Raw genomic sequence first — 12,515 nt, 5'->3', positions numbered from 1 at the left:
ATGATTGGGGGCTAATGGAAACATTATGGAAAAGTTAAAGTCATCAATGACATTTCTTAAATTCTCTGAAGACACTCTGCAGTGCAGTGACTAAAAGCATGAGCCCTGAGGGTGCCTGGGTGACTCTGTTGGATAAGCATCTGACTCTAGGTTTTGGCTCAGGTCATGATCTCACAGTTTGTGAGATTGAGCCGACATCGGGCTCTGCGCTGACAATGAGGAGCCTACTTGAGATTCTCTCTCTCTCTCTCTCTCTCTCTCTCTCTCTCTCTCTCTCTGTTCTCCCATCTCCCACTCATGCATGTGCTCTCTCTCCCTCAAAATAAATAAATAAAATTAAAAAAAAACACATGAACCCTGTAGCTGGGCTGCAGGGGGTGAAGTTCCTATCCCCACACTTATTAGCTGTGTGTTCCATACCTATGGTCTCTAAATCTCAGGTCCCCATCTATAAAACAGAGATGGTGATGTCAGTATTTAGTTTACAGGGTTTTTAGGGATTGCATGTAAAAGTGCATGCTGAGATCTTAGTATTGTGTGTGGCACCTATGAGTGACCAGGTATTTGTATGAATCCTGTGTTTCTGGTGCTTTGACATCTGGAGCCTTATGGATCCTGGAGAGATTACTCCTCCCAGGACTAGCCAATTCCTAAAGATAATACATGACTCACCTGAGAGGGTGCCTTTTCTACATGGCAACTAACTAATTCAGAACCCAAGCCCTCACCTCTCCTCTGTTGGGTTCTTACACTCAGGACTACTATTCCTCTGCCTTAATTATCCCAGGGATGGGGATCAGACAATTGAGGACAACCTTTAAGCCCCAGAGCTCACTGAAATTATTCAAACCAGTCAGCCCTAACCCTGATTTCCCTGGCTCACCCATTCCTTCCTATGAAAACTGCAAGAAAGGCTCTTGCCCATTATTCCCTCTGCTTCCCAGCTGACCCTGGTGCTTCCCCTTGTGACATCTATCAGAGTGGTGTGGCTGCTCCTCTTGGGAACTGTGAGCAACAAACCATCTTTTCTTTTCTTTCTTTTTTTTTTTTTAATATGAAATTTATTGTCAAATTGGTTTCCATACAACACCCAGTGCTCATCCCAACAGGTGCCCTCCTCAATGCCCATCTTTTTAATAGAAATCATCTCCTTGCCTGTTGGCTGTCCTATACCTGAATAATAATAAAATTGACATTTTAGGACCATACTTAAACATTATTGTTGTTGTTGTTATTATTATTATTATATGCTAATAGGGAGGACTTAACACCAATTTGTTACCCTATAGATAAATGTCTTCATATAGGTAATTTGTCAAGGGAGGAAAAACAAATGTTGGATTTTTGCTTAGAAAATCAGAGGATTTTGAAACAAGGAGATTTTAATTCTAGATTTAAGTCTGTCACCCAATTTTACTTGAGAAAGTATCATAGATTTTGTGTCACAGATTGTTTGCTTTTAAAATAAAAAAAAGTAGGTATGCCTGGGTGGCTCAGTTCGTTAAGTGTCTGACTCTTGTTGATTTTGGCTCAGGTCATGATCTTAGAGTTGTGGGTTTGAGCCCTGCATTGGGCTCCATGCTGAGTGTTTGAGCCTGCTTGTGATTCTCTCTCTCTCTGCCCCTCCTCTTCTCACATGTGCTCACACATGCACTCACTGTCTCAAATAAACATTTAATAAAATAAAGTAGACAAAATAATACAATCAGATTGATAAAAGCATCATTATAAAAGGACACAATGAGAATGGCTAGGGAAAGGTTTTGAAAACACAAGATGGGAAATATTATGTTACATAGGGAAATCAGTGACCCAATTTGACAAAGAATAAAGAGCCATCCCATTTCCATTGATAAAGTAATGTTGTATATCATCTCAATCATTTATGCAAGAAAAATAATGAGGAAAAGCTATTATGGAGGCGACATCTAGGGAAATACATGCTAAACTATAAATGAACAATGCCTGTGATGAATTATGCATGATTTTAAATTAGTTAATGAAATAGATTCATATTAAATGATAATGAAGGATTTCTGGTTCTGGTGTTGAATTCCATACTGAAGTAAATCACTGTGCTAGAATTTCTCCTGACAGCCATGGCTGTGTAAATCTCTCCATGTGGCCTGTTCAATGTGTCCTCCATAATGAGGAAGAAGGACATTGGAAGTGTTGACACGCTGGAATATGGGAGTGAGGCTATGGGTGGTTAACGGATTGAAATGTGGAGAAAGAACCTAGCATGTAGGCCCTTGCTTAGAATGGGTATTTTCTGCCAAGTAATTTACAGCTCAGTCTCCACATGGCCTTAGAGTGGGGCTCTGTTTTCTCCTTAAAGGATCTGACCTCTTCTAGCCAATTACCCCTGTGGTCTATCTTTTTTGATGGTTCTTTAGCTTCTAGCATTTTGTTTTGGATGGTTCCTCTTTTCCTTGCTTTGTGGCCAGTTAGCTCAGCTGGTGGCAATGAGGCCATCACTCAGTCCTGGAGGCAGCAGGGAGGGTCTTTGGTCATTTGGCAATTTGTTTTCCATGGCTGGAGCCACCTTTCAAGCTTAGTTGCAAGAATAGTGGACTTTTTTTTCTTTTTTTGAATACCTACTAAATATCACGAGCTTCATATGCATTCTCTGATTGAATCCCTATAATTCTCCTTTGAGCTGAGTGTTTTATAGTCACATTTTTCTAGTCAAGAGATCTAGACTCATGGAGGACAAGTGGTTTGGCCAAGGTGTCATACCTAGTAAATGACACAGCTAGAAAATGAGATCAGAGCTCTCTCACTTCAAACCCTGTGCTCTTATCCGGTGATTACTTCTCAAATGTTCACCTCGTCACAGGAGACCATGGGCAGGAATAGAACTCTACGCATTAGAAACACTGAGCACCGCTAGAAAAACTCCAAGTATCTTGTCTACTTATTACTTTGTCTTTATGTGTGAAACATGGCACATTCATGTTTGGCTCTGTGTATTTGTGCCCTAATCTCTTTCCTGATCTTGCTAGAGGTTAAAAACAGCCAATTGACCAATCAAACAACTGCTAATTCTAGTAAATTAAAAGCATCTTCTGTGAGGGGAATGATTACCTCACACACTCCAGACTTTTTCTTGCTACTGTTGAGGTAACATTTACCTCTTCAAGGATGTATACCTTTCTCATGTCCAGATTTGGACACAGTACAGCTCATAGACAGGAATCTCTGGTTGTCTCTTTGGATCCTCTGGTCCTGTTCCAAGATTAAGTTAAATTTCTTTACCTGATTGTATGACCCGGTGACCTACAACCAGGAATTGCTATGCACCAATTTTCTAAACCACCCTTGTTTGGCAGTTAACATTTAAGGCAAGGCATTACTGGCTCACCATTTCTGTTTGTACACTGTGTCCTGTGAACCTTCTGAGGTCATGTTCCTTTTTGGTTTCTCCAACACCTTACATAATGAATGGTCCATACAAGATGCTCAGTAAATACTGTTACTTTAGTCCCCCTGACATCCACTGGGGAGATTTGGGAAGCTTCACAAGTTCATCACCTGAGGTGTGTCTAAGTACTAACTTAACATAGATAACAAATTTCAGGTTATAGTAAATTTAAAACTTTTCCATAGCAACATTGCTTGCATAACTCAAGCTGCTGAAGCTGTCTATATTTGTCGCTCAGTGGACAATACCTTATTCTAGTCAAGGGAGATGATCTCAGTTGAATTGAAGAATAAAGAATTCTGACTTTGATGATCATGGGATCTCAGACTGCTTACCCCCTTCTTTGTCCCACTATATATTCTTGCCCACGTGTGTCCTGCGTGTTAAGCTTCTTACGGATTAAACAAAATGCCTTCGTTTGCATGTACTTGGCTGTATGACTGTCTCAAAATCCATGTTCAATGTGTATCTAATGTTCTTAGTTCTTTACTGTTTATATATACATGGGCAGAAGTAAAAGCATCACTTATCTAAGGAGTAAATGATTTGGTTTTCCCACTTTGCTCCTTTCAGAATGAAGAAATCAAGCAAAGGCTTTTTGAAGATTATCCTGGAAGCCAAATCAAAGTCAAGTGGCTTTCATTAGCAATTATAATAATCCAAATTATAATAATCAAGTAATTTTCCATTAGGTCCGTGAATTCAGGATAGGGTCTATCTTTAATTGATACCATGTGGTTGTTAAATTTTCCCTTGAATTGAGCATATAAAAGTAGGTTTTTTTTCCCCAGGGTTTCTGAAGGAGACTGGGTGGGATAGAAGCTAGCTTTTTCTTTCTGGTTTATTATTTATGTGGTCTGTGTGCATTTTCCCTCTCAATCTTTCATAGACACCTACTAACTGATTCCCTGTTGTACTATGGCTAAAGCCTGTGATTAATGTAATTTTAAAATAATTAATAGAACAGACACACTGATGACGCCCCAGTTTTTTGTTACCTTTTCATACCCTGCAGTTGATAAATCTACTCCCCATGCACTCTTGCTAGAATCATACATTGGGAAACTTTATGACCTCATTTTAGGATGATTTCTTTAAGATATTCTATTTGAAACTCCTAAAAAAATGCCTCTGAACATAATGTTTTCACACAGCATGTGTATTATTAATTTTTGAAAATGCGACCTCCAAAACCTATTACATTTGTCACACTGTGATGGAAACATTTACTCCTGGAGATGGTGTTTAGGCCATAAAAGCAAGCAGCCTCCAAGGCAGTGCTATTATCATTGTCGTATCTATGTGTACCTCTTCTCCTGCCAGCCACCAGCTTCCATCAAGTTAGAAAGCACACAACAAGGTGATGACAACACTAAGTTTTGCAGGGGTTCATTTTGGGAGTTGGCATTTTGTTTGAGCCCTTGTCCACCGCACAAGTCAGTTCAGGCAGCCATAACAAAATGCCATAGACCAGGTGGCTTGACCAACAGGAGTTGACTTTTCATAGTTCTGGAGGCTGGGAAGTCCAAGATCACAGTGCCAGCTGATTTGGGTCCCTGGTGAGGGCTCTCTTCCTGGATTGTAGATGGCCACCTTCTCACTGTGTGCTCACACAAGGTGGGGAGAGAATGAGAGAGAGAGAAAGAGAGAGAGAGAGCGAGCTAGCAAATTCTTTGGTGTCTTTTTTTTTGTTAGGGTATTAAATCCTATTATGAGGCCTCATCTTTTAAAAAAATTGTTTTAAGTTTATTTATTTATTTTAAGAGAGAAAGAGAGAGAGTTAACAGGCAACAGACAGAGAGAGAGAGAGAGAGAGGGAGAGAGAGAGAATACCAAGCAGTTTCCATGCTGTCATTGCAGAGCCTAACATGAGGCTCCAACTCATGAACTGTGAGATCATAACCTGAGCTGAAATCAAGAGTCAGACACTTAACCAACTGAGACACACAGGCGCCCCTCAAAAAGATGTTCTAGGCTCATCTTGTATTTCCTCCTAAAGAGCTCTATCTCCAGATACCATCACATTAGGGATTAGGGCTTCAATATAAGGATTTTGAGGGAATACAATTCAGTTAATAGCACCTACTCTAACTGTTACAGCCATCACAAAGGGCTAATCTTTCAGGGAACATGAATGTGAACTCAGCTCCAACCTTTCCCCCAGGCTTTGCCTCCTCTGCTCTTTTCATGTAATCAGGCTTCCAAACTGCTGTCATTCTCTTTGTCCCTACCTGTGCTCAGGCTACTCCCTGTGCTGGACTTTCTCCCTGTCCCATCATGCAGCATACGTCCACATGTCCACATTCTCCCTATCATCCAAAATATATCTCAAATACCACCCCTTCTGCAAAACGTTTTCTGCTTCTCATAACCAGAAATCATGAATTCACACTTTGGTGTCCCCAGCCTCTTTGATGTGCACTCCCAAGGCATCTGCAGCCCAGGGAGGGGAAGTCCCTCATGTAACAGCAAGGCCTTAGAGATCAGAGAATCAAAAATACAGAAAATAAGAAAATAAAGTTAATGACACCTTCCTTTGCTGGAAACCTGCCTCAAATAACCCCACTGGCAAGGATGCCCATTGGGGAGATCAGGAATGAGCATTTGAAATTGTTTGTAAAATTGGGGCACCTGGTTGGCTCAGTCAATTAAGTGTCCAACTCTTGATTTTGGCTCAGGTCATGATCTCAAGGTTGGTGAGTTCTAGCCTCACATCAGGCTCTGTGCTGACAACCTGGAACCTGTTTGGGATTCTCTCTCTCCCTCTCTCTGCCCTTACCCCGTTTGTGCTTGCACAGTCTCTCTCTCAAAATAAATAAGTAAATTTAAGGAAAAAAAAGGAGGCACACCTGGGTGGTTCAGTCGGTTAAGCCTCCAACTTCGGCTTAGTTCATGATCTCACAGCTTGTGAGTTCGAGCCCTGTGTCTGGCTCTGTTCTGACAGCTCAGAGCCTGGAGCCTGCTTCGGATTCTGGGTCTCCCTCTTTGTCTACCCCTCTCCTGTTTGCACTCTGTGTCTCTCTCAAAAATCAATAAAAATTAAAAAATTAAAAAAAAAAAAAAGAAAAAGGAACCATAAGTGAAATCAAAATGTCAGGCCTTGGTAAGAGTAAGGTGGGCAGGCTGCTATGGGAAGGTCATTAAGAGACATTCTTCAGTCCTTGTAATTGCTGTCTGTTCCCTCTTCTCCCTCTGCTACTTCTCTCCCCACTTCTCATGGACTGCTTTGCCTGCCACTCTAGATTTCTCTTCCTCTTAGGCTTCTTTCCCTACTTGTGTTATATCTTCCATGTATATGCCCCCTCTGATGCCTCATGGCCCCATTGTAACTGTGTCCTTTCCTGATAAAATCTCTCAGCTGCTAAGGATCCCCTGATTCTCTCCTTATACCACAGTTTGCATTCCTAGGAGGGGGCTGTGTTTGGCTCCGTACAAACCTGGGAGAGCCAAGATTGTGGTACCTGGGTGTACTGGCAGTTCTTCCAGAAGATGTGGTGGGTATGGCAGGGCCTAGAATTAATGTGTGTCATCGATATTGAGTTTAAGAGGAGGGAAGACATGGGGGCACCTGGGTGGCTCAGCCAGTTTAGTGTTCAACTCTTGATTCTGGCTCAGGTCATGATCCCCACAGTGTGCTCCATGCTGAGCATGGAGCCTGTTTAAGATTCTCTCTCTCTCTCTCTCTCTCTCTCTCTCTCTCTCTCCCTCTGCCCCTCCCCTGCTCATGCTCTCTCTCTCGATCTGTCTGAAAAAAAAAAGTACCCCAAGGAGCACCCACCAGAAGAGAGGATATGGTCCATCTGAACAATGTGATTCATGTGAAAAAGTTCTGTCCAAAATAGCAAAGTGACGTATAGATAACGTTCCTTTACTTGTGACGACATTAGTAATAATAGTGACAATAGCATCTATCGTGTACATAGTACTTATTAAATGCTAGAAAATTGTTCTAAGTGCCTTATGTATATTTTCTCATTTACTCCTCAAAGCAACCTTTTCAGGAAGGTTTTGTTAATATAATTATTTTATAGATGATAAAACTTAGGCAAAGACGGGTTAAGTAACTGGCCCAAGGACACATGGATAATGACAGAACTAAGATTCAAACCTAGGAATTCTGGCTTGACTGTCCGTGCTAATAACTGCTATACTTTGCTTCTATTTTAAGTGGACAATGTGTTCCATATTCTTCCAGTGTGACATATCAGACTTTCAGAATACCTAAAACTTGGGCATTAAGCTATTCAGTAGTGCATGCAAATCATTTTACTTGATATGTAACTTGTCTGAAAGTTATTAATATTATTACTGCTGGCAAGTGGCTTTAGTCTAGGGAAAGAATACACGCTTATAAGATTGCAAATGTGATGTGATTCATATGCATGGTTGACATGTTTAGAGCCCGTCATAGCTTTGTGGGAATGGACTTTTGGGATGGTACATGGTTTTCCTCGTGACTCAGGCTACCCCTACCCCAGAAAATCTGAGAGCTGCCATATACACAGGATTCACTTCCTTCTTGATGGAGAGCAACACAGTCTTCCGTGCGGAAACTATTAGATTAACATGCCATAGAAAATTTACTTTTGTGAAATTTCACCGAACCAGAAACAGTTTCAACCCTACCTAGTTCAAACAAACAAAAAAAACCTCTCCAGTTTGAGCCCAAACAACCAGATGGTGAACTAGTACATTTTATGCATGTTGCTGATCAAGTATGTTTTCCACAATCTTGGCAGCGAGGGGATACCACTGATAGGGTAAATATGTCACTGATAATTTGTCAGTTTGCCCTACTAATGACAGAAACTGTAACTATCAAAATGATTAAAAAATTATCTAAGCAATAGCTGTCAACCCCGAAATTTTGAAGACCATCTTTGCCATAGAACATGCATGGGGTCAGCAACTACAGCATGAATTCTTCTAGATCTTAATGGGTACCTACCCCTTGGCTACATGTAATTTCCACTGATGGCTTATAAGAAGAACCCTGTGGGTTTAATGCCTTTCTTACAAGGGTATATATGGAAAACAAAGATAAGGCTTCCATTGACATTTTTTTATGGTGTTTGAGATATATTTATTTTCATTACTGTATTCTTTTCTTATTATTTGTAAGAATGTTCCAAATCTAATATGCAGGGCAAAATTATTATTCAAAAAGAACTGTCTTCATTTTATTGAACCAAGATGTAATGTGACCTTTTAGAAGAGAACAGACCCCCATCCCGTGTTTTGTTTGTTTGCTTCATGCACAAAATGAATGCGGTTGTGTCCCTTGAACAAAGCAAGAGATGCACAGAGCCACCTCAGGAAATAGACTGAGTTGAAAGATTTACAAACATAGTGCAGCCCAAGGAAAGATAAATTGTTGATGATACGGCTTCAGAAGCTGAGTCAACAAAGTTGGGAGTCAAAGAAAAAACATACGCATTTATAGCAGAAAACAAAGAGAGAAAAATCCCCATCTTGAAAGTCACCCCCTTAATATTGAGTAATTGTTAACAGTCTACTTGCTGAAACCCACAATTCTTTGGCAATATTTTAGTATATTCCAGAGAAATCACCGAGATGTGCTGTGCATACTCTTCTACTTCGGCTCCTTCCCAACTGGCCAGATTTCTCCCTTTTATTTATGAGTTTGATTAAAATGTTAACAAAAACTATAGCTAAACTCAAATAATGCACTGGTCTGGGCATAAGGCGTACAAACTGCAAATAAATGTATTTAGTAAGATATTAGGATCTTGCATCAGAAGTACGTGTTAAAATATGACTGTGCTGCCCCTGTGAAAAGGAAGTGGTTTTGTTACTTTATTTACCGATTAGATTTTATTGCAGGCTGTATTATATTCTGACAGTTCCGTAGTGAAAGTGTATTCTGATGCCACTTAGGACGGCAGAGTGGTGCTAAATTTCTCAGAGAACAGAATAAAACTCCTTGGAAAACATATGTTTAAGTCATGTGTGGTTTGTCCAGTTTGGTTCAGAAGTGACTTTGCCTCAAAAGGAAAAAGTGCAATTCCATGAAAGAGGAATGATAAATATTTTTTACCTCTTTCAAAATTTCATTTATTTATTTATTTTGAGAGAGAGAGGGAGAGAGCACAGACATGTGAATGGGGGAGGGGCAGAGAGAGGGAGAGAGAGAATCCCAAGCAGGCTCTGCACTGCCAGTGCAGAGCCCGACACAGGACTTGAACTCACAAACCATAACATCGTGACTAGAGCAGAAATCAAGAGTCAGATGCTTAGTCAACTGAGCCACCCAGGTACCCCAGGAATAATATTTTTTTTAAAAAAAGGGAAGAGGAGTTAAAAAACATGGCTTTCAGTATTACATGTCAATTATATCTCAATAAAACTGGAAAATGAAGAATAGAAAGAATAAATCCATGACTTTGACTTTTTCGAGAGAAAAGTGTGGCAGACAATGGGAGAAATCAAAAGTTGGGGAGCAAGCAGTCTTTGTCCTCCAAGAAGTGCCCACTGGTGTGTGGGGTGTGGGGTGCAGGATCGTAGTTTCTCATTTGCCTTAGGGGTCCTCTGGGGAACTTGGAAGGGGCTCCAGTACCACCAACATGTGTAAAACCTTGGATTGAGTAACTAGTTTGGTGAGTGTTCCAGAGGACGAGCAAGCGTTTCTAATAAATTTTAACTGGATAAATGAGTGATGTCTTGCAATACAAGTCTTACATGATGCTGAATGTCACATGATCACAACTGAGCCAACAGTTCATGCAATCCACTTTGATATACGAGTGGTTTGGATTACAGGCATGTTTCCAGAATGAATTATGCTCACAAACCAAGGTTTTACTGTACTTCATTTCTTCCTCTCAGCTGCCAGACTGAGGTGAGATGCAGTGTGAACGTGGACCCGGTGCAGGTAGGGGGTTTTTGGTGAACTCTAATATGATAGTAGGTTTTTGAAGGGATAGACAATAGGGCCCCGGGGACTTGTGTCACCACCTTCCTTATCCACTCCATCCCCTTGTTATTTATCCTGTTGTGTCCTCATGAGCTTTCTATCTGGATTCTTAGTCCCGGCCTTTCAAATCCTGCAGGAATGACGCCATTGCCCTTGGGCCTCGAGTCTGATCTCATTCCTCCAACCTGATGTACAAAGTGTGACTAGAGAGTCCTGGCCTGAGCCCTATTGTGAAATGAAAGGTCATTTTTAGCATATGGAATCCTTGTCCCTCATCGAAAAAAAATTTCTCTCCCAGTATCAAGCTCTCGCTCTAAAATTTAACAACACTGAAATCTTTATGAATGTGTGAAAGCCGTATATATTACCACTTATTGACAAGCAGTGATGACTATATCAGAATAAGTCAAAATTAGTTTAAAAATAAATTTATTTGGCCATAAATATATCAATGTGACAAGAGTGACTGAGTTTGCTAATCGTTATTCTTGGTTTTACAGACATGAAATTTCTCTTCAAAGGCGAGTGAGAAGGGGGTGATATAGAGATCGGGAGATGAATGAACTCCTGAAGTTTACTTTGGAAAATTTCTGGGTTTTAAACCACATCCAGATTATCAGTGCGGTGCTTTGGAAAGTATCACATGAGTTACAGTAAACTGCCCTGGTTAAAACAGAAAAAAAAAAAAAGAGGGCATCAATAATTAAAATGCTGAATGAGGGGCACCTGGGTGGCTCAGTTGGTTGAGCGTCTGACTTCAGCTCAGATCATGATCTCGCAGTTGACAAATTCGAGCCCCACGTCAGGCTCTGTGCTGACAGCTCAGAGCCTGGAGCCTGCTTTGGAATCTGTGTTTCCCTCTCTCTCTGCCCCTAACCTACTTCCATTCTGTCTCCATCTCTCTCAAAAATAAATAAACATTAAAAAAATTATTTTTAATTTTTTTTTTCAACGTTTATTTATTTTTGGGACAGAGAGAGACAGAGCATGAATGGGGGAGGGGCAGAGAGAGAGGGAGACACAGAATCGGAAACAGGCTCCAGGCTCTGAGCCATCAGCCCAGAGCCCGACGCGGGGCTCGAACTCACGGACCGCGAGATCGTGACCTGGCTGAAGTTGGACGCTTAACCGACTGCGCCACCCAGGCGCCCCTAAAAAAAATTTTTTTTAATGTTGAATGAGATTTAAATATACGACCCCCAGTTTTTGTTCCAGATTTGTTGGAGATCACTGTTGTCCACTGTCTTGGCCATTAGGGGACTGATGTAGGAAGGGTGGATACAAGTATTTTCAGCTTGAAAAACATTTATGGTAAGGCTGTGTTATAATTGTATGGACAAAAGCCCATTTTTAGATAAGCAGTTCACCTGAATGAAGAGCTATTTAACCTCTACTATGGGAAGACGCTCTTGACAGATGTTTGGCAGTTGAATGTGGCATGGAGGGAGCTATCTCAGGCTGGGATAAAGTATGTAAATATAGTCCATACCATAGTAACTTGTTACCGGGAAAAGAAAGTCACTGGTACGCGACTCTATAGTACTTATCCTGGGTCTTACTTGGATGTCTTGTGCACAGCGTAGACCTTAATAGCAGCCATCTCCCATGGAGGGTTCATGGCAGCGTGGCAGGTTAGGAAAAGTGGGGGAGACATAACTTGTAATCCCTTAGACAGTTTGTGGAGATTAGTTGTTCTCTCAGCTTCTCAAGAGGAGAAGAGACTGATGGGCAAAGCAAAAGAGAAATCTGGAAGATGATACACAGAACACAAAGTGGCTATGCTACACTGTTTCCACTAAGCCTCCCAGAGTGAGTCACAGCAGGAGGCACAGATTGAAGCACATCAAGGTGTTCTTCAAGAAGTTATCCAAATGCGTAATGTCACACACTGGGAGAACTTGACCACCTCCAGTTGTGAAATAGAAAAATGGCTACTCTTTCCTTTACCAAAATTGGATAGCTTGTTGTTGGTGAGACCAACCTGTATGGTGTCTTCTTTCTCCCCAGCTGAATGGTGGGCATAACTTTTGCCTCTACATTCCTCTGTAGACCAGGAAGGGAAGTTGAATCCAGTGGTGATGTGAGAAAATGGTCCCGGAATTTTCAGAGTACACAGGTTCCTCTGGTCTATGGATGTGAACTCTAGGGTGGTTGGAA

The 12,515-nt window shown here is 41.1% G+C and overlaps 1 non-coding gene across 16 annotated transcripts in view; it reads left to right on the top strand.

The window, feature by feature from the left end:
• LOC101080505 overlaps positions 1 to 12,515 on the top strand; it is a 64,518-nt gene that overhangs the window by 36,687 nt on the left and 15,316 nt on the right. For 15 of the 16 annotated variants that reach the window (XR_006598104.1, XR_006598125.1, XR_006598127.1 and 12 more), the window contains one exon: positions 10,271 to 10,316. The exons of the other annotated variant lie outside the window; for it this stretch is intronic. This is a non-coding gene — a transcript (uncharacterized LOC101080505). The remainder of the gene's footprint in view (positions 1 to 10,270; positions 10,317 to 12,515) is intronic. 16 annotated transcript variants of the gene reach the window in all.

The sequence above is a fragment of the Felis catus genome, chromosome A1 (genome assembly GCF_018350175.1).
Source record: "Felis catus isolate Fca126 chromosome A1, F.catus_Fca126_mat1.0, whole genome shotgun sequence".
NCBI lineage: Eukaryota > Metazoa > Chordata > Mammalia > Carnivora > Felidae > Felis > Felis catus.
This window is presented reverse-complemented; position numbering and strand designations above follow the sequence as displayed.